Source organism: Pygocentrus nattereri, chromosome 7 (assembly GCF_015220715.1).
Source record: "Pygocentrus nattereri isolate fPygNat1 chromosome 7, fPygNat1.pri, whole genome shotgun sequence".
In the NCBI taxonomy this organism is placed as follows: Eukaryota; Metazoa; Chordata; class Actinopteri; order Characiformes; family Serrasalmidae; genus Pygocentrus; species Pygocentrus nattereri.
Window position 1 is genome coordinate 40,020,338 of NC_051217.1, and position 25,523 is coordinate 40,045,860.

General features: G+C 40.3%; 1 pseudogene; it reads left to right on the forward strand.

The window, feature by feature from the left end:
* The window catches only part of LOC108434107, a 212,065-nt pseudogene that overhangs the window by 177,982 nt on the left and 8,560 nt on the right, over nucleotides 1–25,523 (forward strand).

Below are 25,523 nucleotides of genomic sequence, written 5' to 3' on the forward strand. Positions count from 1 at the left end.
TTGCATGAATATAGTAGATTTCACAATGTGAGACTTGCTTTACATAACAAAGTACATAAAAAAGAACACAACAAAGTAAGATTAGACTAAGCAGTAAAGAAGGACAAGACATGTTCATGAAAAAGAAAAGCCTTCAAATTACATTTGAAAGATGATAAAGAAGAGCAGATACAGAGAGTCTGAGAAAGCGAATTCCAGAGCTTGGGGCCATGGCACTGATGGACCTACCTCCCAAGGTGGAAAGTCTGGGCCTGGGTCAGCAAATAAGTTATTACAAGACTTTTTATGTGGATCAGAACTGAACCCAGACACTTGGCCTAAACGAGAAGGCAAGGTGCAACAAGGTGCTGCAGCAACATGCAACGTACACACCATGGCATGTACACACCCTGCTAAAAAGGACTTTGTGTTGTTGTGGGTGTGTGTTGGTTACGTTTTATTGTATGGGGTGTGATTTTTTTTTGTGCATGGGAACGTCACTGTGATTGTGAAGCCTGTGGCTGGTCGTGATCTTCCTTCTGGTTTGGCTCTATGTTATGTACCTTTTAGCTATGTTTAATAAAAAAACACTTCTCCTGGTAAAAATCCTGGCCTCATCTGCAGGGGCGTAGCAGCAAATTCTGGGCCCTGTACACTCTCAATGTCAGTGGGACCCTATCCATGCCAGTACACGAGGAACATGACCAAAAAAAAGGGGGTATTTATTTAAAATAAAAAAGCATAAATAAGGTTTTAAGCTACAATCAGATCAGATTATATTGATGAGAGGTTCTTTCATTCACCACCTGTATTGATGCATTTGGCCTACTTGTGCTCAAAAAAAAAATCATAATCATAATTTTGATTGATACTGAGATCAACATGATTATTCATTGGCTTTGGCAACATCATGAATTCATTGAGCACTGATAGCTTTTAAGCACTGCACTGCAATGCTAAGGCTTTTTACCAGACAAAAATAATACATTGCTAGTGTGCACTTGAGCCTACTACAGTGATAATGGTAGGCTATTTACATGTTGATATATACAGCAGAAACATTGCTAGGTGGATCATTTATTAAGTTTCACTTTCAGCTCTGCTGTGTTAGTAGACAATATGCTATAGCACACGCACTGAACCAAAAGGCTAACTTACTTTAAACTTAAGGTAAACAACTCACATTTAGGCAGTAATTCTACCAGTCAGCAGCTCGCGCTCTCTCTCTCTCGCGAACCAACATACCAACGTAAGGGGGGTCGGAGGGGGGAGCTCGCCCTTGAATACTTGAACAAAGATCTCACCTTGTCTTTGTTCATCTCTAACCTCAGGCTCATCTTCAGAAGAGCCGTCAGGACTGGCCACTGCTGCTCCTGCTGCTGCGCCAGCGCCACTGTTTGTTTCTGAAACTGGTTAATGTTGACAGCTAACGTTAGCCGGCTCATAATTGTCTTTATACTTACAGCCGCAAGCAGCCTTGTTGGTAACTAGCTAAGCTAACGACTTCACGTGAGCATACAAACAGCAGCAGCTGTCTGGAGTGGACTAGGTTAACTTTAACTGGACTTTGCATAACAAGCAAACTCGGTTCACCTTTGGGAAAGAAAGCTGTCAACAGCTGCCTCCCCTCATTCTGCATTCTTTCTTTTTCCTTCCTTTCTTTCTTCTTTTGATAACCTGATTTGTGCTTTTTGGGCACCATGATGTCCAGCCCCCAGGTCACTCAATCTGGGCTCACTGACGTTACACTTGCCGGTAGCTGTTGGGCGGACTAAACCATTTTGCGCCGCCAAGAGGGGGCCCCAGAATGTCCAATATGTTGAGAGGACTGTGACTAAAGTTCATTCCCTCAGTTGATGTTATCCATATATTTGAAATATTAATTAATAAATAATTAATTAGAGGGCCCAATTAAACACCAAAATAAAAACATCACAAAAAAAAAATTATCAGGATTTTCATGGGCCCCTCTCCCTACTCGGGCCCTGGGTAGTCAGGTCCACTTTCCCCCCCACTACCACGCCCATGCTCATCTGTATATTATTCTATGCCAATGTCCCAATATATTTAGCCACTGGATTAAACAGCATATGTAAAAGGACTTTGCTAGTTAAATCAAGTAGTCAAATCAGGTCAGCTGAATATTCAGTGCTGATATTGGCAGGCAATCAAAAAAGAGGTCACTGGCCCTTAATCAGACAGCAGTAATCAGCTAGGCAGTCACATATTCAGATACTGACAGCTAATCAGAAAGCAGTACTAGCAGCCAATCAGAAAACAAGATTTGCCTAGCCAATCAAGAAAAGAGAATTCAGCTAGCCAATCAGAATACTAGAAACCAATCAGAAGAAATGATTAAGCTAGCCCATCACAGAGCAGGCTGCTGGCAGCCAATCAGGGAGCAGATGTTGACTCTTTAGGGTGCTGGAGAGGGGACCACTTCTGTTTTAATGCCCATGGATTTGGAATTATGGATGCAGTTTTTGAGTGTACATAGATTTTCTCCCTGGTTAGGTCCAGGGAAGTTCCTGTGCACAAATAACAGATTAAGTATAGATGTTTTAATATTAATAATAAACTATAAGTTGGAATTCACACTCTAAACAGTATCAGGGTTAGTTATAGCACTGGCCCTAGGTTGAGCTTAAGGTTAGGGTAAGGGTTAGGTAAAAACTGGTAAACTTAATAGATAATTTGTGGCATAAAAGTCAAATGCAAGATAAGCATATATGAAGCATTTACAGGGGGCTTTCCAAATGGGTGTTATGCTGGGTAGCCCCCATCACATACTTTCCCTGAGACCTGTGAAGCCATGTACTTCATGAACCATTTGGAGTGTATTTCACTAATGAGATAGAAAAGGCCTTTTTCCCATTGTTGTCTAACAGTGCCCCAGTCCACAACATTAGATCCATAAAGTAATGGTTGTCTGGAATGTGAGTGACCTACACATAACTTCAACCCAGTCACACACCTAAGGAAGCCAAACCAGGCTTTATTACCCAACATGTGGCAAACCTCACAGATACACTTGTGGCTGAATAGAAATGATCATAGACATTCAATTTTGCTATCAAAGCATTAAAAAGGAAGTTTCATAGATAATTAATTTTAATTTGGCATTATTTAAGTGGTACATGTGAAATGCTTCCTTATTGCTCTCAAAAAAAAAAATCTTTAAAACTGTAAAATCGATTACATAGTAATATAATTTTCCTAGTACTTTGAATGATTTCTATATGAATTTCATATTAAGTAAAAGGAATACAAACAGCAAAAATATGGATTTTGTGCGACTGAGATCTTACACATATGTATAAAAATACAACATAAAATACAGTTTAATTAAAAAGATACATGAAGATGCAGAACCTAACCAGAAATCAACACATTTTATATGGAATGCTGAACTACAGTCCTACATATTCAGTTTGTATGAGAGACTCAAAGAGACTTGGAGGGCACTTTACCCATAAGGTGTTTCTTGGTATTCTGCTCTGGCCTAAACATGATTATGAAACACTTGGGAATGAAAATACAAAAGACTAAACTGAAGCTTGAGGCCAAAATGGCAAATATCTCTACAGCTACCGTGAACTTTCCAGGAGAGCTGACATAAGCTGGGATAAAGCTGATCCAAACTGCACAGAATATGAGCATGCTGAATGTGATGAACTTGGCTTCATTGAACTTATCAGGCAGCTTCCGAGCGAAAAAAGCCAAAATAAAACACAAAAGAGACAGAAATCCTATATAACCCAGCACAGCCCAGAAACCTATAGCTGAACCTAATCCACATTCCAGTATTATACTGTCCTTGTAATGTTTTAGATTTTTGAAGGGGAGAGGAGGAGATATTGTCAACCAAAGAACACAAATTAGGACCTGTATGAAAGTGAAGGTGAGAACACTGAGTCTCTGCTGTGGAGGCCCAAACCATTTCATGGCATTACTACCTGGAAGTGTAGCTCTGAAGGCCATTAACACCACTATTGTTTTCCCCAGAACACAGGAGATGCAGAGGACGAAGGTGATCCCAAACACTGTGTGACGCAGCATACAGGACCATTTAGAGGGCCGACCAATGAAAGTAAGAGAGCAGAGGAAACACAGAGTCAGTGAGAAGAGCAGCAGGAAGCTTAGCTCTGAGTTGTTGGCTCGGACAATGGGAGAAGTTCTGTGTTTGTAGAAAACAGCAGCCACACATACAGATATGAAGGCCCCAGTGATGGAGAACACTGTCAGGATGATGCTCAGAGTGTCGTCCCAGAACAAGAACTCCACAGGCTTGGGGAGGCAGCTGTCTCGCTGGGTGTTGGGCCAGAGCTCAGGAGGGCAGCGCACACAGTTCAGAGAGTCTGAGTGATTAGAAGACACTATTCAAAATCTTATATTTGGTAAGAACCACAAACGAAAGAAAACAACTAAACTATGACTGGCCCCAACAAATTGCCTACTGTATTATGATACCCAACCTGTCTTGTTGCTGATCTCTCCTTCTGCACATGGTATACAGTCATAGCAGCAGACTGGCTTTCCTTTTTGTACAGTCTTTCTGGTTCCTGGAGGACAGCTCTCACTGCACACAGATCTTGGCACCTAAAAGACATTAAATGAACACAATTTGTCAAAAAAATCAGCATGATATGTACAGATTAATTTTTATTTTAATCCACTCTTTTTACCCCAATTGAGTAAAGGAAATGTAAAATATTTCAATATTTCAAATGTTGAAACTGAAAATTTGTATTGATAAAGAAAAAAAAAGATGATTTTGAATTTCATGCCAGCATATTCCTAAAAAGTTGGAACAAGAGCAACAAAAGACTGATCAAGTTGTGTAGTATCAAATATATATATATATATATATATATATATATATATATATATATATATATGTATATATATATATATATATATATATATATATATATATATATATATATATATATATATATATATATATATATATATATACAGCATTTAGGTTAATTAGCAAAAGGTCACTAACATCACTGGATATAAAATGAGCATCCCTGAGAGGCTGAGTGTTTCAGTTTGCCTGCTCTCAGTCCTGCCCTGTAATTCACTGAAAACATCTGGCCCATTATAAAGCAAAAAATATGGCAAATAAGATTCCAATCTTTTGAGCAGCTAAAATGATTAATGAGAAATGTTTGAATTTCAAATCAACAGCAATTGGTCTCCTCAACTCCCAAAAGCTTACAGAGTGTTATTAAAAGAAGAGGCGATGCAACACAAAGGTAAACATGCCCCCATCTCAACTTTTTGGAATGTGTTGCTGTTGCTGTCAAATTCAAAATTGGCATATATTTTTCAAAAAAAGAGAAAATTTCTCAGTTTCAAAAATTGATATGTTGTGTTTTTATTATATTCAAATGAATATAATGTTTATCAGATTTGTGTATCATTGCATACACTGTGCACTGAGTCCCTTCTTGGGGAATGGGTTTGTACTGAAGTAAAGACACTGAGTGTGATTCATTTTCTTTTCTTTTCTTATTTACATACATTATGTTTATTGTAACAAGTTCTATTATTTTTCCATTGGTAACATTTTACTTGTTAGAACCGTATTTGGCATTTTATGTATAAAAATCTTGGCACTGCAATAATATTTGAAGGAATTTTGTGCCTTACATAGAATCGCTTTAATAAGCTTGCGGTTTCTGTTAGTCCTTATTTTTCCAAAATGTTTATGCTATAACAGACTATTTTCATGTTCAAATTGAGGTTTTATGCGTATTACATGTAATTACCCTAACCATGATGGTGTTTAGCGTTACAGTTTACCAGTCAAATCTCTGTTACAACTGTAAAGGTCAACAAGTAGCTGTCACATCTATTAAGACAGCAAATAAATATCTGTGCCATTGATTGTTTTGTAGTCAAATGCTTGTTATTCATAGTTTATTTATCATTTGCTACTCTACAGTTGTTTATATTTATGTCCTGTAGGCCTGCCATTAGCCAACCTGTTTCATTAATGCACCGGAGTTAAAACAACAGTGATTTGTTTACTGTTTGTTCATTAATTACATGTTTTAATAAGTAGTACTCAATTCGTTTTGTTTTCAGTAAGTTTATGAATGCCACAACATATTTGAGTAATCATTTCTGAAATTAATTACTGCAAATTATTAACTTAAATCACTTATTTAATTTATCACTGAAGGGAAAAATCTTGTAGTTGTCTAAAGTTAATATATTTGTGTCACTTTTCAATGTGTTTTATTGTTATGTAAATTGAATATATATGTGTAACAAATGTAGTCAAAAACTTGTCATTTTACTATTTTTTATTTATGATTTTATGACCTTGAATTGCTTTTATGGAAAAAAAAACATTTAAAAGAGTTTTTAGGCCATAATTAATGTAACTGATTGCCCTAATAATGTTCACTTTTATGAACTTATAACGGTAAAAGAGCATGGTTAGTATATTGTACTGTACCTCAGTCTGTCCCCCCATCCAGCTGATAGCTCTGCTCATACTGAACTCCTGGCCTCTTGGTCTGGAGGAGTCATAGTGACCCACAGTCATAAAATCCAAACCACCATCTTTATTAACCTGCCAGTTTATGAGGTCGTAGACGGCCACAGGATCACCACTGGAATCAAATGAGACCTGGAAACCATTCTTTGTAGTGAAGTTCACTCTCTTGAGCTGGTCGAGTATCTGCAGTGGCATAAATGTTTTTTTTATTATTATTATTATTATAAAAACTGTCATTTTGAACTGTGAACTCCGATCTTTTTTTCAGAGCTTAAAAAAAATATATTAATTTATTATTGACAAATATTGCCACGGTGATTTGTTGTGAATGATTGTATGGTTCATACTACAAATATTTTCCAAAACATTGAAAATATGAAAATAATGTAAAATCAGAATAAACCACAGGACAGTGATGTCTGTTCATTCTGTGCTATTTTGCTAAATTAACCAGACAGCCAAACCTTTTTATTATTATTATTATTATTATTATTATTATTATTATTATTATTATTATTATTGTCCCAGAACTGTTTAACAGTTACAGGAAAAAATATTTCTGAGGATGAAAGACTAAACGTACGAAGTGTATGGTCAGGGACATCTGCTTTTATATCTCTGATCAAAACTTAGTCAGTTTTATGTATTGCAACATGATCGTGATATCGGTGTCACTCATGAAGCAACAAGAGAAATAAAATAAAATAACAACATAACCCGGTTATCAAGTCTCAAATAGCAAACGTAATGTACATTAAAATATACAATTTAAAATATGGTAAAATCATGTTACTTCCAATTAAAAGGCAACCTGGGATGCTGTTTATCAATGTCATATGTTTATACCTGCCATGGTGTGAATTTAGCGCTCTTGTCGCACTGCGTGTCATTACAGATAACACCGTGGATGGCATGCGCTATGGCATACGTAGCTTTGTACGACATTATAGTGATGCGCAGCTGCGACGTGTCTGTATACGGGTTCTGCAGCGCGCGGATATCCTCACTGCCATCACATTCCCGCGCGCCCTCTGAGGAGCCTTTCAGGCTACAGCTGAACGAGCTCTCCCAAAACTCCGTTAGCAGAGGAGATTTCAGTGCTTGTGTTGGAGAGAGATCCAGAAGAAACTCACGAAGACCTGGAATCACCGAGCGGGGAACCCCAAATCCTATCGCCCCAGCGCACATGTTAAAGCGCAGAAATTCTGGTTCTATAATCCACGCTTCACTGCCGATCCACTGCATGGGAGGCGGCGGCTGTCTCGCCAGTTCCTCCAACAGAAACCTCATATCTCCTGAGTTAACAAACGCTACTATTACCCGGGCTGTTGATCTCCGGATGACGTTCGCCACTCTCTCCAGTTTACTGCGCGGTTGTGTTCTGTAGTAGGACTCGGAGTACTCCACACAGATTCCCTCCACCTGCGCGGCCTTTAGAAACGACGCCATTCCATAATTTCCATAGTCTGTGTCGCTGCGCACTGCCCCAATCCATGTCCAGCCAAAATGTTTGACTAATTTTGCTAGTGCGGCGGCTTGGTGGTGGTCACTTGGCACGGTCCTGAGGAAGGCAGGATACTGACGCTTAGCACTCAGACATGCGCAGGTTGCGTAGTGACTCACCTGTAATTCAGTATAGAAAATAAACGATATTTGAAAGTTCTGGTCGAATTCGAATGCTAAATGACGGAATATGAAGGTTCATCACTTATTACAAACACAAATAACAGCATTTTTTTTTCTTTGGCAAGATTTGGTGCCTACATTTACCTGTGGAATGCCAAAAAGACCCAGTGTTGTCGCCACACTAATTGATGAAGTGGAAGAAGAATCTCCTACTAGAGCAGGAACAGCAGCAGCTGCAGATTTTGAACAGCAATCAGTATCATTGAAAAATGGATCCATGCCGTTTGCAAACTCAAATGCTACTTTAACAGCCATCGGCACTGCCGAACATGAGTCGTGTATCTGGTATCCTAACGTGATTCCCGGCAGGAGATCTGTTCTGTTGTTGATCTCCTGGATTGCAAACTCCATGGCACGAGCGATGCGCAGCTCCCTGAAATTCAAACTGTTAAGAAACATTTATATAATTGAGACATTTATATAAATAAAAAATATATATAATGAAACATTTACCATTCTTTTTTTCTTTTTTTACTAAATACTTTTAGATACTTTTATACGTAACTCAATACGTAGCGCAGAACTACAAATACTGTCAGTTCAGTTAGTATCATTTGTTTGTAACGCTCCCTACACGCACAGACACACCTCCCAGAGCACTGTGGCTGAAGCGGCTGTCTGGTGTAGCTGTTCTGCTCTGAACTCGTGGTGAAATGAATCGAAAATATTCCTCCCATTATAAAATCTCCATTCATTGACAGACCAGGCATCTGAGGCTCAGACCACAGCCTGCAGCTGACTGGGTCAGTGATACAAACTGCTGGACTGAGCCCAGTTATCCCCAGCATTGATACAAATGTCAATAGTCCTGAAGTGAGCTGCATGACATCCTCCTTAGTTTCACAGCTCTCTGCAGGCCATGATGACTGCATTTAAATAGCCACGTTGTTAGCGTACACTGTGGGTGTAAGCTCAGACTCAGGAGGCATGGTTATGTCTTGAATAATAACTGCAGTGATGCACATGTTTTTTGTTTATGTATTTATTTGTCTCTGGTGTAATAGTGATGTCATCAAAATAATATAGACACTAAGCTAAGCCTAATCATCTCCATGGAATATGCACTTGAGGCCCTTTGTGCTTCACAGTTAACCACAATTCAAACTTTTTGCACATTTTATTTAGTTTTATTCAATGCCGTTGTAAGTACAGTACAGTTTACCTATGTGTCCTAACGAAAAGGATGAAACATCATTCAAGACAAACATTAAATATTGTGGCACTGCTTAGAAGAAGGTTTGACCAAAAATACTGCTTAATATGATTGTTATTAAAGTAAGAAAGCGGGAAAACTACTTGAACTGTAATTTAACTAGAAAAAAGTTCAGTCCTAGTGTCACTTAAATGTCACTTAAAGAGGGAGTACATGTTACCAATTAGTCTATTATTATGGCCTTTTCCATGCACTTGCACCCAATGACACACATTTTTGATCAATGTCCTTTAAGTGCACAGAAGGGCTCGTCTCCACCGTTATCTCAACACAGCAGGAGTCTCAGAATGTTCCCTGTCCTGGTTGAACTGACCACTGCAGTCCTCTTCAGGGTGAAGGTACTGAACTTTGTCAGTTACAGGAAAAAATATTTGAGGATGAAAGACTAAACGTACGAAGTGTATGGAAATCTGCTTTTATATCTCTAATCATTTAACTTTGTCAGTTTTATGTATTGCAACATGATCGTGATATCGGTGTCACTCATGAAGCAACAAGAGAAATACAATTGAAATAAAATAACAACATAACCCGGTTATCAAGTCTCAATTCTCGCTATGGCATACGTAGCTGTATATGACATAACTGTGACGCGCAGCTGCGACGTGTCTGTATACGGGTTCTGCAGCGCGCGGATATCCACGCTGCCGTCACAATGCCGCGCGCCCTCTGAGGAGCCTCTTAGGCTACAGCTGAACGAGCTCTCCCAAAACTCCGTTAGCAGAGGAGATTTCAGTGCTTGTGCTGGAGAGAGATCCAGAAGATACTCACGAAGAGGTTGAACACTGAATTTCAATTTAATATGTAAATTTAATGTGGCAGTGAACTTAAATTAGCATTTAATTGGAGGCGGCAGTGAATTCAAGGTGCCATTAAATGTAAGGTGACATTAATTTTAAGATGGCAGTGCATTTAAAGTGAATTTATGAAATGTAATTAAGGTGGCAGTTAATATAAGATATCAGTAAATGTACAGTGGGGATACATTTAACGTAAGTGTCTTTAAGATGATGGTGAAATTAAGATGGCAGTGAATTTATTCTATTAGCAAATTTAAGGTAGCATTGAATTTAATGTGGGTGTGGAATTAAGGAGAAATTGAATTTAAGGGAGCAGTGGTTTTAAGATAGCAGTGAAGTGAAGACGGCAAAACTTTAGCAACCATCACTATTCTCCCCTTTTTTAGGTTTCTATGATAAAAAAAATGTTATGTTTACATTGCATCATTAATTGGATGTATACATTTTTGTAAAACAGTTGTCCAAAGGAAATTTTTTCTATAGGAAATGAATAGCAGAATGTTATAGACAGTCAATTCTAACTGTCACAAGTGATTTCACAATGCACACCTTACTTAAATGCTATTAAACAGTACACACAGGCAAATAACTTTATGCACAGCAATAACCGCACAAACAACAGATTTAAGTGTCAGTATATTTATTGTGGCAGTGAATTTAAGGTGCCAGTAGATTTAAGATGGTAGTTAATTTAAAGTGACAGTGCATTTAAGGTAGCAGATAATTTAAGGGGACAACAAATTCAAGGTAGCCGTGAATTTAAACGGGTCACTTGATGTATCAGAAAATTTGACTTGGTAGTCAATTTAAGGTGGCATGATATTATGGTGACAATATATTTAATGTATCAGTACATTTGAGGTATCGGTTAATTTTAAGGTGGGAATTTAAGGTGGCACTGGATTAAGGTATCAGTAAGTTAAAAACGTAACCATGGCGTAAACTTTCAGTCTTATGCAGACGATACTCAACTGTACATATCAGCCAAGCCTGATGACAAATACAGGTTAAAGAAAATGGAGGACTGTGTAAAAGACGTGAAAGGCTGGATATCACGTAACTTCCTCCTATTAAACAGTAACAAAACAGAGGTTCTCCTTCTGGGTCCAAAATTAACAAGAAGTAAATTACCAGATTTAATCTTAAATCTCGCTGACTTTCCAGCCACACCTGGCTCAGCAGCAAAAAATCTTGGCGCCATAAGTGACTCAGATTTATCATTCGATCAACACATAGGCAGCATCACTAGGACAGCTTTTCTACATCTTCACAACATTGCCAAGATAAGAAATGCCCTGTCCCTGCATGATGCGGAAACACTAGTTCATGTCTTTTTACTTCTAGGCTAGACTACTGTAACATGCTACTGTCAGGATGCACAAGCAGGAATTTAAACAAACTCCAACTAGTTCAAAATGCCGCAGCTAGGGTCCTCACTAAAACTAGAAAATCTGATCATATTAGTCCAGTGCTATCATCACTTCATTGGCTGCCTGTTAAATTCTGTATTGATTATAAAATCCTTTTATTGACTTATAAAGCCCTACATGTTCTTGCTCCCAAGTACTTACAAGACCTTGTTTCTCATTATGAGCCATCGTGACCACTCAGATCACAGAGTGCTGGCTTATTAATAGTCCCCAGAATTCAGAAGGTTTCTTGTTCAGTTTAGCTTTTGGTAGCTAATGTTCCCCCTTAGATAAAGGCAGCAGATACAGGGGTCCATGGACACAGGGAATTATAGTAAACTGAGATGCTGGTGCTGTCGTCCCACTGCTCGCACGCAGTCACTCAAGTTTGTGGACGGTGGAGCGGAGGGATGCCAAACTGTTTTAGAGTGCTGCTGTGTCTGTGTGTCCTTCTGGTTCTCTCCTTTTAGTTAAGCTGTCATAATCAGATCTGCTGGAGTTGTTAGCCACACTCTGTAAATGTTTATATTCCCTGTTTTTGTACAAACGGATAGAATAAAACTAATTCCATCTACCTGCTTTCTTTCTGAGTATACAATCACCCATATGTTCGGCTGGACACTGAAGGAGGACCGACTGCTGAGCCCTCCTGCTACCCACTTCAGACCAGCTGCCCACGCCCCAGCTGCCACCACCTGCCTTGGACTAGCTGCCCACCCTACACTGATGTTCTCATAGACTATTAGTTATTCCTAATACCAATATTACTGCTATTAATATTAGTAATATAATCACTTGTAGGTAGTTTGACCAGAGGAGGATGGGTCCCCCCTGGTGAGCCTGGTTCCTCACAAGGTTTCTTCCTCAGTTCTGAGGGAGTTTTTCCTTGCCACTGTTGCCCCTGGCTTGCCCACCGGGAGGGTTTCTGTACATTCTTACAGTCCTGTGGAAACTTTGTCTTTTCTGAAATTCTGTAAAGCTGCTTTGTGACAACATCCGTTGTAAAAAGCGCTATACAAATAAATTTGATTTGATTTGATTTGACTCTTCTTAGAGAGGAGTTCAGCTTCTTTGTTTTAAACTCTTCTGCCTACTCAGTTATTCTTGGACTTCCTTTGCTTCATAGGCAAGGGGAAATTTAAGATGGCAGTGAATGTAAGATGTTAATGAATATAAGGTGGCAGCAAATTTAGAGAAGAAATGGATTTAAAGTAGTAGTAAATATAAGGTGCAATGAATTTTCAGTGAACCCAGGGAGCAGTTGGGGGTTAGGTGCTTTGCTCAAGGGCACGTCAGTCACATACTGATGGCCAAGGGTATCGAACTGGTGACCTTCTGGTCACAAGGCTGGTTCCCTAATTTCTGATAACTGATTTAGGTGGCACTAAATTTAATGCAACAGTAAATTTAAGTGCCAGTGAATCTTGGTGGTGATGGACTTAAGCTTTCAGTAAATTTAAGGTAACAGTGGATGTAAGGTTGCAGTAAACTTAAGATTGTGCTGAAGTTAAGGTGGCAGTGGATTTAGTGTGGCTATGGATTTATTATATCACAAACATAGTTTGTACCTAACATGTATCCATCCATCCATTATCTTCCGCTTCTCCGGAGTTTGGGTCGCGGGGCCGACATCCTAAGCAATGAGGCCCAGACCTCCCTTTCCCCAGCCACTTCCACTAGCTCTCCAAGGGCGATTCCGAGGCGCTCCCAGGCCAACTGGGCGATATAGTCATGCCAGCGTGTCCTGGGTCTTCCCCGGGGTCTCCTCCCAGGTGGACTTGCCTGTGACACCTCCCGAGGGAGGCGTCCAGGAGGCATCCTAAACAGATGCCCGAACCACCTCAGCTGGCTCCTCTCGACGTGAAGAAGCAGCGGCTCTACTCCGAGTCCCTCCCGGATAACCAAACTTCTCACCCTATCTCTACAGACACCCTGTGGAGGAAACTCATTTTGGCCGCTTGTATTCGCGCATCACACTCGGCTGCAAACCGATCCAGCGAAAGCTGAAGTTTGCGGCATGATGTCCCCAATAGGACCACATCATCTGCAAACAGCAGCAATGTGACCCTGAGGTCACCAAACCGGACACCCTCCATCCCCTGACTGCGCCTAGAAATTCTATCCATAAAAAATATGAATAGGGAAAAGAAGGTGACAAAGGGCAGCCCTGACGAGGTCCAACTCTCACTGGGAACGAGTCTGACTTACTACCGGCTATGCGAACCAAACTCAAGCTTTGTTTGTACAGGGCCTGAATGGCTCTTAGCAAAGAGCCATGTACCCCATACTCCCGAAGCACCTCCCACAGAATACCCTGGGGCACACAGTCGAATGCCTTCTCCAGATCCACAAAGCACATGTGGACTGGTTGGGCAAACTCCCATGAACCCTCCAGAATCCTGGAAAGGGTGAAGAGTTGGTCCAGTGTTCCATGACCAGGGCGGAACCCGCACTGCTCTTCCTGGATCGACTATAAGCCGGACTGTCTTCTCCAGTAACGCTGCATAGACCTTACCAGGGAGGCTGAGGAGTGTGATTCCCCTGTAGTTGGAACACACCCTCCAGTCCCCTTTTTTAAAAAGAGGCACCACCACCCCAGTCTGTCAATCCAGTGGCACCGCGCCCGATGTCCATGCAATGTTGAAAAGGCGTGTCAGCCAAGACAGCCCCACAACATTCAGAGCCTTGAGGAACTCGGGACAGATCTCATCCACCCCCGGAACCCTGCCGCCAAGGAGCTTTTTAACTACCTTAGCGACTTTGGCCTCAGTAATGGACAAGCCTATTCCCATGTCCCCAGACTCTGCCTCCTCACTGGAGAACGTGTCGGTGGGATTGAGAAGGTCCTCAAAGTATTCCTTCCACCGCCCAATGACGTCTTCAGTCGAAGTCAGCAGCACACCATCTCCACTATATACAGTGCTAGTGGCACACTGCTTTCCCCTTCTGAGTCGCCTGACGGTTTGCCAGAATCTTTTCGGAGCTGACTTAAAGTCACTTTCCAAGGCCTCACCAAACTCTTCCCACACCCGGGTTTTGCATTGGCAATGACTGAAACCGCAGATCGCTTGGCCTGTCGATACCTGCCAGCTGCCTCTGGTGTCCTACAGGCCATCCATGCCCGGTAGGACTCCTTCTTCAGCTTGACGGTATCTCTCACCTGGGGTGTCCACCACCGGGTTCGAGGATTACTGCCCCGACAGGCACCAACTACCTTGCGACCACAGCTACAGTCAGCCGCTTCAACAATGGAGGAGCGGAACATGGCCCATTCTGAGTCAATGTCCCTCACCTACCCCGATATCTGGTCAAAGTTCTGATGGATGTGTGAGTTGAAGATCAAGCTGACAGGTTCTTCTGCCAGACGTTCCCAGCAAACCCTCACTATACTTTTGGGTTTGCCTGGTCTGACCTGCATCTTCCCCACCACCTGATCCAACTCACCACCAGGTGGTGATCAGTTGACTGCTCAGCTCCTCTCTTTACCCGAGTGTCCAAAACACATGGCCGCAAGTCCGATGACACGACTACAAAATCAGTTATTGAACTGCGGCCTAGGGTGTCCTGGTGCCATGTGCACTTATGGACATCCTTGTGTTCAAACATGGTGTTCGTGATGGACAAACTGTGGTTTGCACAGAAGTCCAAAAACTGAACACCACACGGGTTCAGATCAGAGAGGCCATTCTTCCCAATCACACCCCTCCAGGTCTCTTGATGCCCACGTGAGCATTTAAGTCCCCCAGTAGGACAATAGAGTCTCCAGGAGAAGCACTTTCAAGCACCCTTCCCAAGGACTCTAAGAAGGCTGGGTACTCTGAACTGCTGTTCGGTGCATAAGCACAGACATCTCTTTACACAGCACTTAAATGAGCACTGAATTATAAGCTGCATATATTTTATTGTACTTCACTGTGTATTGTAGTTTATTGTATTGTATTGTATCTTATTGTTATTGTATTGCATTGAATAGCACAGAGTTCTGTGTTCAACTCTGTTTCTTTTTCTCTTGGTGTCTGCAGTGACATTTTGTTTCTAGCATTATCTGAGCGTCTTTTTCTCTAAGCTATTGGTAACTTGCAAAGTTACTTTAGATTGACAAAGCACTTCTTGTAAGTTGCTCTGGATAAGAGTGTCTGCTAAATGCTGTAAATGTAAATGTAAACAGCAGTCAGGACCCGTTCCCCAACCCGAAGGCATAGGGAAGCTACCCTCTTGTCCACCGGAGAAAACCCCAACATACAGGCACCGAGTCGAGGGGCTATGAGAAAGCCCACACCTGCCTGCCGCCTCTCACCATGGGCAACTCCAGAAAAGAATAAAGTCCAGCCCCTCTCAAGGAGATTGGACCCAGACCCCAAGCTGTGTGTTGAGGTGAGCCCGGCTATATCTAACCGGTATCTCTCAACCTCGCACACCAACTCAGGCTCCTTCCCCGCCAGTGAGGTAACGTTCCAAGTTCCAAAAGCCAGTTTCATCAACCGAGGATCAGAACGCCAAGGCCCATGCCTTCGGACACTGCCCAATCCACAAAGCACTGAACCCCTACTACTGCCCCTCCCATTGGTGGTGGGTCGATGGGAGGGGGGACTCATGTAACTCCTTCGGGCTGGGCCTGTCCGGGCACCATGAGTAAATGCCCGGCCACCAGACGCTCGCTGCCGAGCCCCTCCTCCAGGCCTGGCTCCAGGGTGGGGCCCCGGTAACCCTGTTCCGGGCAGGGCACACAAGTCCTGTTTTAGTCTTTTCATAGGGGTTATTATGGATCACACTTTGTCTGACCTGTCACCTAGGACCAGTTTGCCATGGGAGACCCTACCAGGAGTTTTTGCTCCAGACAACATAGCTCCTAGGATCATTCAAGCATGCAAACCCCTCCACCACGATAAGGTGGTGATCCATGGAGAGGACATAACATGTAGTGGCGGTTAATTAAAGGTGGCAGTTAATTAAAGCTGGCAGTGAATTTAAAGTGGAGGTAGGAGGCATTGAATTTTACTGTGCAGTGGATTAAGGTAGCAATTAATTTAACATGGCCTGAGATTTAAGGTGGCATTAGATTTAACATATCAGTAAATTTAATGTGGCAGTTGATTTAAGTAGGCACTGAATTTAATGAAACAGTGGACATAATACAGCAATGAATTTAAGTGGATCTAAGGTAGTTGTGAATGTAAGGTAACAATAGATTTACAGTAGCACTGAATTTAAGGTGGCTGTGGATTTAAGATGCCAATGGGTTTATAGTGGCAGGGTAAACAAGGTAGTAATAGATTCAAGGTAGTAATAGTTTTTAGGCTGCATAAGAATTAACATGGCAGTGAATTTATAAAAGCAGTAGATTTAAGCTACCAGTAAATTTATTAGCATTTCAACACCTACCCTAGCAATATTTTCGCAACAATTTGAGCCACTTTATTAAGCACCTTGCAACACCCTACCAACCACATTGGATATCACAATAACCTCACTGCAACATCTAAGCAACACTTTATTGACCATCAACCCTTTTCTAAAATTTTAACATTTTTAAATCATTAGGTGGTGGCAGGAAATTTAAAGTGCCACTGGATTTATCAGTAAATTTAAGAAGTCAATGCATTTAGGGTGGTAGTGGATTTAACAAATTAATGAATTTAAGGTAGCAGAGGGAATTAAGGAGACACAGGATTAAGGGACCAGTGGTTTTAAGTTAGCATTTTATGTAAGGCAGCAAAGAAAGTTTGCAGGACACTTAATGTGGCATTGAACTTAAGGTAGGAGTGGATTTCAGGTGTTGGTCATTTTAAAGTGGTAGTAGATTTAAAGAATCAACAAATTTAAGGTAGGACTGATTCCAAGGATGTGCTGGATTTAATGTGGTAGTGAAATGAAAGTGACATTAAATTTAAAGTGGCAGTGAATTTAAGGTAGAAGTGTACTTAAAATAGCAATGAATGTAAGGTTGCAGGAGATTTAATGTGGCAAAGAATTTAAGGTATCCGTGAATTTATTTAAATGCATCAGTGAATTGAAGGTGACAGTGTAGTATACATAATTTAAAGTGGCAGTAGAGTTAAGGACACCTTGGATTTGGAACTTGGAGTTGTTTTAAGGTAGCAGTATATTTAAGATACCAACAAACTTGAGGTTGCAGGAGATTTATGGTGGTGTTAAATTAAGGTGGCAGTTGATTGAAAATGTCAGTAAATATTCAATGGCACTGAATTTAAGATGACAGTGGATTTAGTGTAGCAATACATTTTAAGTTCCAAGTTCCACTGAATATAAAGTGGAGTTGAACTTGTGGAAGATTCATGATAGCAATTGACTTATTGTTGCAGGGGTTTTAAGATGGTAGTGAATTTAAGAAAGCAGTGACAGTAAGGTACCAGTGTATTTATTACCAAGCAACTAAAAACACCTTTCCAAGAACCCTGAATACAATAGCAACAACCTAGTAACAAGTAAACAACAGTTCAGGAAATACTACCAGTCTTCTGAAATTCTGAGGATTTTATGTAATAAGCTGGCTTATTCTAGTCAACTTCATGAACTTTCCTTTTCTAGCTATCTATGATCATTTCAGTCGTATATTTGAAAAGCTTACTCATGGTCACTTTAGAACTAAAACATAAAACATTGCACATCCAAAATGATAACTTTACAGAAGGAGAAAGCATTTGAAAAAGTGTAATGGACTTAAGTACACTGTTTTCCAAGTGTTTTAAATCATTTCAATTTTGGTTTCAAATTATGTAAAAAGTTGACACATGACAAAATTGGAGGAGATTGTGTGACAGTAAGATCACACATATTTACAAATGAAAAAAAAATACACTTAAAAAAAGATTCAGTTAAGTTGTAATCCAACTGTAAACCTAATCATGAATCAGCAGGTCATATACAATGTGCTAAACTGAAAGGTTACATATAATAATTGTGTGAGATTCTCAATAGGAATCAGAGGGCACTTTACCCATGAGGTGTTTCTTGGTATTCTGCTCTGGCCTAAACATGATTATGAAACACTTGGGAGCAAATATACAAATAAGCAAACTAAAGCTTGAGGCCAGAATAGCAAATATCTCTACAGCTACAGTGAACTTTCCAGGAGAGCTGACATAAGCTGGGATAAAGGTAATCCATACTGCACAGAATATGAGCATGCTGAATGTGATGAACTTGGCTTCATTAAAGTTATCAGGCAGCTTCCGAGCTAGAAAAGCCAAAATAAAACACAAAAGAGACAGAAATCCTATATAACCCAGCACAGCCCAGAAACCAATAGCTGAACCTAATCCACATTCCAGGATTATCCTTTCTTTGTATTGATTTAAATTTTTGAAGGGGAGAGGAGGAGATATTGTCAACCAAAGAACACAAATTAGGACCTGTATGAGAGTGAAGGTGAGAACACTGAGTCTCTGCTGTGGAGGCCCAAACCATTTCATGACATTACTGCCGGGAAGTGTAGCTCTGAAGGCCATTAACACCACTATTGTTTTCCCCAGAACACAGGAGATGCAGAGGACAAAGGTGATCCCAAATGCTGTGTGACGCAGCATACAGGACCACTCAGAGGGCCGACCAATGAAAGTAAGTGAACAGAGGAAACACAGAGTCAGTGAGAAGAGTAGCAGGAAGCTCAGCTCTGAGTTGTTGGCTCGGACAATTGGAGAAGTGCTATGTGTATAAAAGACAGCAGTCACACATACAGCTATGAAGGCCCCAGAGATGGAGAACACTGTCAGGATGATGCTCAGCGTGTCATCCCAGGACAGAAACTCCACAGGCTTGGGGAGGCAGCTGTCTCGCTGGGTGTTGGGCCAGAACTCGGAAGGGCAGCGCACACAGTTAAGAGAGTCTAAGAGACAAAATAACCATAATTTCAAACTTAAATGTGGTAAAAGACATTATAGAATTTTAAGAAATAATAAATAATAAATTACCTGTCTTGTTACTGATCTCTCCTTCTGCACATGGTATACAGTCATAGCAGCAGACTGGCTTTCCTTTCTGCACAGCCTTCCTGGTTCCTGGAGGACAGCTCTCACTGCACACAGATCTTGGCACCTGAAATATATTAGACAAACACAAATCATTCATTGTTTGCCAAACAAAAGGATCACCAATAATAATAATAATAATGATAATAATAATAATAATAATAATAATAATAATAATAATAATCTATTATTATTATTATTATTATTATTATTATTATTATTATTATTATTATTATTATTATTATTATTATTATTATTATTATTATTATTATTATTATTATTGTTGTTGTTGTTGTTGTTGTTATTGTTATTGTTATTGTTATTATTTTAAATACATGTGTGAATTAAGTGAAGAAAATGTAATATATTTTCAATATTTATACTAAAGTAACCATATTGCATATGATTTCTTTTAATTCTTATTTTACCATTTATTATTTTTTTAAATTGGCAATATTTAACTTGGTGGCATCTTATTTTGAGTTTTAAGTGTAAACTTGACAAGTGTAAATGATACTTGAATGAATTTCCTGTGTGGTGTAAGTATCACATTATTAGACGGAAAGCATTTTAAATGTTTTGCTCATTTCTGTCAATTAGTTCACACTTTCCAAATTTTCATCAGGTATTATAAAATTAAGTTTAGTTGAAGTTAGAACATGTGGTCTTCATGGTAATGTTTAGGTTTAGACTATTATTGCAGGTAATTCTTATTACAACCATGGTGGTGTTTTCTGCATTTCAACTGTGAAGGTGAGCAGTTAGCTGTAGTCTCTATTTAGAAAGCCAAAAGGCACAACATATCAGTTAAACCCTTTTTGATGAGTTATTTGTAGTTGATTTTTTCTTATGTAGAGTTTATTACCTAATGTTTGTTAGTCCATGTCTTTGATACTGCCCTTAGATAAGTGTTTGCAGTAATGCAGAAAATTTAAAGTAACAACTGTTTTCATTGGATGACCAGTCATTACATGTTTTTTTTTTTTTTTTTTCAATTAGTGGTACTCAAGAATATTTGTAATTCCTAATCACTGTAAAGGATCAATATTTAATAAATATGAACAAATATTCTGAGTTGTCGCAACTCAATACATCTGTGTCACTTTTCACAGTCCCTTGAATATTATGCAAATAAAATATGTATTTGTAAGTAACAGTAACCTGTATTTCTTACAAGTTTTTAACTTTTGATCTTGTGAACTTAAAATTACTTTTATGAAAGTTGCTTTTTACAAAACGTATTAAGGCCAGTTTAGTCAACATGTAATTCAACTCACCGTCTTATCGTTCTGATTTCAACTTATATGTTTACAGTCAGAGTACTGTAATGTTCATACTGTACCTCTTTCTGTCCCCCCATCCAGCTGATAGCTCTGCTCATACTGAACTCCTGACCTCTTGGTTTGGATGCGTCATATTGGCCCACAGTCACAAAATCCAAACCACCATCTTCCTTAACCTGCCAGTTTATGAGCTCGTAGACGGCCACAGGATCTCCACTGGAATCAAATGAAACCTGAAAACCATTGTTTGTAGTGATGTTCACTCTCTTGAGCTGGTCGAGTATCTGTAATGGCGCATACAATTTGAAAATATGTGAACTCCGGTTATCTTTTTTCTAATGCGTTACTAAAGAAAACGAATGTAGTATTGATGAATATTATCATAGTGACTTATTGTGAAGGATTATGTGGACGATTCTACCATTAAGATGACACATGTTGTCCCACAACTTCTAAGTTTAATGAAATCTTTTTTTATATTGACATGCCATGTATCGCAACAAAATTGTGACATTGCTCTTATTCAAACGCAATAAGTGAGTTTAAAAATTATGCAAAATAAAAGCATTCTCTTATGTGACCTGCGCGTAATAGACAAAAGTTTGAATTTATTTAAACATTTACCACTACGCTAATTCCACATGAAAATAATCTAGGAGCTGTTTTAAACGTATACATGCATTTAAAAGTAGTTTTACATTTCGTTTTAAAATATGTTTAGTACCTGCCATGATGTGAATTTAGCGCTCTTGTCACACTGCGTGTCATTACAGATAACACCGTGGATGGCATGCGCTATGGCATACGTAGCTTTATAAGACATGATAGTGAATCGCAGCTGGGACGTGTCTGTATATGAGTTCTGCAGCGCGCGGATATCCTCACTGCCATCACATTCCCGCGCGCCCCCTGAGGAGCCTGTTAGGCTACAGCTGAACGAGCTCTCCCAAAACTCCGTTAGCAGAGGAGATTTCAGTGCTTGTGCTGGAGAGAGATCCAGAAGAAACTCACGAAGACCTGGAATCACCGAGCGGGGAACCCCAAATCCTATCGCCCCAGCGCACATGTTAAAGCTCAGAAACTCTGGTTCAATGATCCAAGTTTCGCTGCCGATCCACTGAATGGGAGGCGGCGGCTGTCTCGCCAGCTCCTCCAACAGAAATCTCATTTCCCCTGATTGAAGAAACGCTACTATTACCCGCGCTGTTGATCTCCGGATGACGTTCGCCACTTCCTCCAGTTTACTGCGCGGATCTGTTCTGTAGTAGGACTCGGAGTATTCCACACAGATTCCCTCCTCCTGCGCGGCCTTAAGAAACGACGCCATTCCATAATTTCCATAGTCTGTGTCACTGCGCACTGCCCCAATCCATGTCCAGCCAAAATGCTTGACTATTTTTGCTAGTGCGGCCGCTTGGTGGTGGTCACTAGGCACGGTCCTGAGGAAGGCAGGATACTGACGCTTATCGCTCAGACATGCGCAGGTTGCGTAGTGACTCACCTGTAATTCAGCATAAAAAAGGAAAGCATCTTTGAACGCCGGTGCTCATTTAGAGGGCACTGTATAGTTATTCAGTAAAGAATAGACATAAATAAGTGCAACCTATTTTTTCACGATTTGGTGCAGAAAACTCTTACCTGTGGAATTCCAAAAAGGCCCAGTATTCTGGCCATACTCATTGATGTGGTGGAAACAGAATCTCCCACGAGAGCAGGAACAGCAGCAGCTGCTGATTTTGAGCAGGAATCAGTGTCACTGAAAAACGATTCCATGCCGTTAGTGAACTGAAAAGCAGCTTTGATCGCCATCGGTACTGCAGCGCACGAGTCGTATATCTGGTATCCTAACGTGATTCCCGGCAGGAGATCTGTTCTGCTGTTGATCTCATGGATGGCGAACTCCACGGCACGGGCGATGCGCAGCTCCCTGAAATTCATACTGTTAAAACATTTGCACAAAATTAGAGTGTATTTTACTAAATAGTTTCATACGTCACTAACTCAATACGTAGCGCATAACTACAAAAAATGACAATTTAATTAATATAACTTCTCTATAACTCTCCCAACACTTTTCACTCCACACTCACAGACAGACCTCCCAGAGCACTGTGGCTGCAGTGGCTGGGTGGTGAAGGTGTTCTGTTCTGAATTGATGTAGAAATGAATAGAAAAAATGCCCCCTATTATAAAATCTCCATTCATAGAAAGACCAGGCATCTGAGGTTCAGCCCACAGCCTGCAGCTGACGGGGTCAGCTTTACAAGCTGTTCGACTGAGACCAGTTATCCACTGCAAAGACACAAATGTCATCAAACTCGATGTGAGCTGCATGACATGCTCGGTAGTTCTCAGCTCATCAAGACCAGGGTGACCGCATTTAAATATACACCTTGTAATGCTGCCCTGTGGGTGTGATCTCGGACTGAGGAGGCGTGGTCATGTACTTGATATTGTTTACAATAATGGAAGTGTAGCTCTGAAGGCCTTTAACACCACTATTGTTTTCCCCAGAACACAGGAGATGCAGAGGACAAAGGGTGCTGCATACAGGACCACTCACAGGGCCGACCAATGAAAGTAAGCGAACAGAGGAAACACAGAGTCAGTGAGAAGAGCAGCAGGAAGCTCAGCTCTGAGTTGTTTGCTCGGACGACGGGAGAAGTTCTGTGTTTGTAGAAAACAGCAGCCACACATACAGCTATGAAGGCCCCAGAGATGGAGAACACTGACAGAATGATGCTCAGAGTGTCATCCCAGGACAGGAACTCCACAGGCTTAAGGAGGCAGCTGTCTCACTGGGTGTTGGGCCAGAACTCAGGAGGACAGCGCATACACTCCAAAGAGTCTAAGATATTAAAAAGTATATTCAGAATGTTGTATTTGAAAACTGTCCACTTCATTGTGATACTCAACCTGTCTTGTTACTGATCTCTCCTTCTGCACATGGTATACAGTCATAGCAGCAGAATGGCTTTCCTTTCTGCACAGCCTTCCTGGTTCCTGGAGCTCTCACTGCACACAGATCTTGACAACCAAAAAATAGTAGACAAATACAAATAATTTATAGCTATAATAAACATCTGAAAGTCACAATGCTTTGCAAAGCTTTTTTTTTTTTTTTTTTTTTTTTTTTGCAGGGGTCGAAAGTTTGTTTAAAATTCAAAGTTCAAGTTCTCCTAAAATAAACAACAGTGTGTTTTCTAATTGTTTACTAGTGTTCATTTAGTGTTACTTACATTTACAAAAAACTCAGAATGTAATGTAACATTTGTCACATTAGTCATAAGAGATACATGTTAGCAATGAAGAAATGAAGGAAAGCAAAACATTAGTAAATTACTGTATCGCTTTCCTTCATTTCTCCACTGTTAACATGTATCTCTTATGAGTTGGTGGTAATAGATTCATTTAATTGATCTAAGGTTTGAACTATGACTTAATTGCTGAGGTAAAAAAAAATGAAAGGTGCCTTTTGATAAACCTGTTTAAAGCTAGTCATGTCAAACAATTATAATACTGTCTTAATTATTTTAGGTTTTACTTACTTTTCCAGATTTTGAATGAAGGTCAAAGACTACTGAAAGTGTTATACTATACCTCAGGCTGTCCCCCAGCCCAGCTAATAGCTCTCCATATAATAAACTTGGCCTCTTGGTTTGGATGACCATTACAAAATCCAAACCACCATCTTTCTTAAACTGCCAGTTTATGAGCTCATAAATGGCCACAGGATCTCCACTGGAATCAAATGATACTTGATAGCCATTCTTTGTAGTGAAGTTCACTTTTTTGAGTGGGATGAGCATCTGCAGTGGAACATATATTTTAAAAACAAAAACCAAACTGGGATTTTGAAATATGATCTTGTTATTGAGGAATACTGACAAGGTGACACACTATGAATGTTTACATGGGTTATTCTACCATTGTGATGAAAAGTGGTGTCATACAACTTTAAAATCATGAAAATAATGTCAAAATAAAAAATCTATAATAATGTGTCTTTTTGAATGATTGTGGAAGCAATTTTAAGTTATTTTTATCTGAAAAATAAACTTTCATTAGAGTTAATAATAATAATAAAATATCATTACAGTTGCCTACACTGCTGAAACTGCATGCCTCCAGAACTAGGAAGCATGCAGACAAGATCTCCACAGACCCCTCTCACTCTGGACACCACCTGTTCCAGCTCCGGTGGTTCAGCCAGATGAGAATCAGGACATCCAGGCTACAAAAGAACTTCTTTCCACAAGCCATCACTCTCTTGAACAGTTTTTCATATAAACAATCACACCCCTCCAGGTCTCACTGTCATTGCCCACGTGAGCGTTGAAATTCCCCAGTAGGATAATAGAGTCTCCAGGAGGAGCACTTTCAAGCGTCCTTCCCAAGGACTCTAAGAAGGCTGGGTACTCTGAATTGCTGTTTGTTGCATAAGCACAGACAACAGTCAGGACCCATTCCCCAACCCGAAGGCATAGGGAAGCTACCATCTCGGCCATACAGGCGCCGAGCTGAGGGGCTATTAGAAAGCCCACACCTGCCTGCCACCTCTCACCGTGGGCAACTCCAGAAAAGAATAAAGTCCAGCCCCTCTCAAGGAGACTGAACCCAGAGTCCAAGCTGTGTGTTGAGATGAACC